Genomic DNA, 3363 nt, shown 5'->3' with positions numbered 1-3363 from the left:
TGGGAAAGTGCACCAGTCTCTCCTGCAGCAAAGCACCCCCACAACATGATGCTGCCACCCCCCTGCTTCACGGTTGGGATGGTGTTCTTTGGCTTGCAAGCCTCCCCCTTTTTCCTCCAAGCATAACGATGGTCATTATGGCCAAACAGTTCTATTTTTGTTTAATCAGAACAGAGGATTTCTCCAAAAAGTACCATCTTTGTCCCCATGTGCAGTTGCAAACCGTAGTCTGGCTTTTTTATGGTGGTTTTGGAGCAGTGGCTTCTTCCTTGCTGAGCGGCCTTTCAGGTTATGTCGATATAGGACTCGTTGTACTGTGGATATAGATACTTTGTACCTGTTTCCTCCAGCATCTTCACAAGGTCCTTTGCTGTTGTTCTGGGATTGATTTGCACTTCTCGCACCAAAGTACGTTAATTTCTAGGAGATAGAATGCGTCTCCTTCCTGAGCGGTATGGCGGCTGCGTGGTCCCATGGTGTTTATACTTGCGTACTGTTTGTACAGATGAACGTGGTACCTTCAGGCGTTTGGAAATTGCTCCCAAGGATGAACCAGACTTGTGGAGGTCTACAATTTTTTTCTGAGGTCTTGGCTGATTTCTTTTGATTTTCCCATGATGTCAAGCAAAGAGGCATTGAGTTTGAAGGTAGGCCTTGAAATACATCCACAGGTACACCTCCAATTAACTCAAATTATGTAATTTAGCCTATCAGAAGCTTCTAAAACCATGACATAATTTTCTGAAATTTTCCAAGCTGTTTAAAGGCACAGTCAACTTAGTGTATGTAAAACATTAGTGTTCATCACATGCATTACTAATGAGAATCAATCCACTGGGCACACACTGGTTGAATCAACATTGGTTCCACGCCATTTCAATGAAATTACGTTGAACTAATGTGAAATAGACGTTTAATCGACTTCTGTGCACTGTCGAAAGGGACGTTACCAGTAATGTTGGAATGGTTCAATTGCTTTAGGACATCAAGCTCAAAGCTCAGAGTGATTGTAATATGCATTCTAACTAGTTGATATTCAGAATTCATCTAGTCTACTCATCTGTAACTCCTACTATGAACTCCTACCTACATGATAAAGTAGAAGTGTTCTGTACAGGGAAAGAAGCTGGTTGTTATTGTTGTTGTTTAGGTGTTTATAAACATTACTGGAGTTATAGAACACTTACCTCCTCTGACCCTTAAACCCACTGCAGCCACCTCCTTCTGTTCTCCATGGATGACCTGACATATGTAGACTCCTATATCTGACTCCCTGTAGTCTCTCAGCCTCTCTCCAGCTCCTGGGTGATCAGACTCACTCTTCCCTCATAGCCACTCCTCTCTGTCACCTGGCCATTCTTATACAGGTAAATACACTCTGTCCCTTTAAACCACCTGATTGTCATGTCAACAGCACTGGTCTCAGGGGAGGGTGATATCATCAACATCCCACCCCTTAACATTTTTTTTATTTTTTTTTTAATAACATCCCGAGCCTCCACACTGTCTTCAGGGGTGGTGAGTTTAAACTCATCTGTTCAGAAAGAGAGAACACATCTAGTTTAATGACATTTTCTGTGTTAACAAATACTCTCACCATAAACACAGCTCAATGAAAAGCTACAATAGAAATACAATGACAGGGACAATACCCATTCTAAAGTACAACACAATCTCAAGAAGACATACTGAAAGTATAGGAAAGCAGAAGATGAAAACTACTATCTAGATTGGGACTCAAATGCAGGAGAGAGGTCACTGTGGAGCATAAGAGCCGTTTCTCACAGACAAACTACAACTCCTCATCTTCCAAACACATTTAATCCATGCAAATACAGATGTACAGAGAACCACACATGTATTTCACTCTCAATAGTTGGTTTAGTATTGCTTTCCAATATGAATGCAAGAAAATAGAATAATGAATTCCAACATGGTGACTTAGTATGAACTCTGGCCATTTTCCCTGCAACAAAAAAAAGAATACATTTATATTTACATAATTCCACCATCTATTCATCAGATGATCTCTTTTTGTCAGGCTCTTTCTCCAGTCCTCGCTGTTGTGGCTAGTTTGGAAAGTGAAATGTACTGAGATCTCCTCTTACCTTTACTGGTCTTCATGTCCGCCACAGACTAAAAATACTTGATTTAAATCCATAACAATGTACCACTATTCATGAGAAACATACTGTACATAAGTACATACAGACCTATCTTCACAACGTTTTTACCGATCACTGTTGCTCAGGCCTGTACAATAACTCTACAGACTCTCACCTTCACTCAGGTACACCCTCACAGCTAAACTCTATCTCTCTTCGATTACCACTCCCTTCTCTTTATCTCTATGTCAAGTATAGAAATGAAAATACCATGAAGGGTGTGATCAGTGGAATGGTTTACTTATTATGCACAATAAATTTAATTTACTCAGGTACTTCTGTCCTTCCTCCTCTCTCTCAAGTAGAGAAGTGAAGATCACATGAAGGGTGTCATCAGTAAAAATCCTTTACTTATATCATCATATGATCCTATTGTGATTCATGTACAACTGTGAGCAATACAGCAACATTCAGTACAGTTTATTGCCATAAAATGATTGCAAAGTTTGTGTGCAGGGAAAGAGCAAAGTTGATCAGTTGTCACTGATCTTAGAAACTAGAATGCTGCAGTTGTAGTTACTAAAGCTAAATGTATTAGTGACTGTAATAACGTTCTCCTGGCTGGTGATTTTAATGCAGGTAAACTGAAATCCATTGTACCTCCTTTTTACCAGCATGTCACCTGTGCAACTAGAGGAAACAAAACTCTAGATCACATTTACTCCACACACACAAATGCATACAAGGCCATCCCTCACCCTCCCTTTGGCAAATCAGACCATAACTATATTCTCCTGCTTCCTGCTTAAAAGCAAAAACTTAAACAGGAAGTACCAGTGACTCGATCAATACGGAAGTGGTCTGATGAAGCGGATGCTAAGCTACAGGATTGTTTCGCTAGCACAGACTGGAATGTGTCCCGGGATTCATCCAATAACATTGAGGAGTTTACCACACCAGTCACCGGCTAACAAGTGTTCCATACCCGGGTTCTGATCAAGAAAAACTTTTCATAACAAATTACCTTATTTTTGCTTTTTATAAAAATAATTGTATGATGCAATACATTCATTCCATTCTTTTGAATCTTCTATTGTTGGTTGCTACTGGATATTGTGTTGTTGTGTAGTGGTACAGTGGAGTGACACTTGTAATACCAAAGTTCAAATAACCAATATGATTGATGTTGCTCCATACAGCGGGAGGGATTAATTCTAGTGTTTGAAATGTCTAGAATCATTACAAAAACACACAACAC

The sequence above is a fragment of the Salvelinus namaycush genome, chromosome 31, assembly GCF_016432855.1.
Source record: "Salvelinus namaycush isolate Seneca chromosome 31, SaNama_1.0, whole genome shotgun sequence".
Taxonomy (NCBI): Eukaryota; Metazoa; Chordata; class Actinopteri; order Salmoniformes; family Salmonidae; genus Salvelinus; species Salvelinus namaycush.
Note: the sequence above shows the minus strand (reverse complement) of the source record.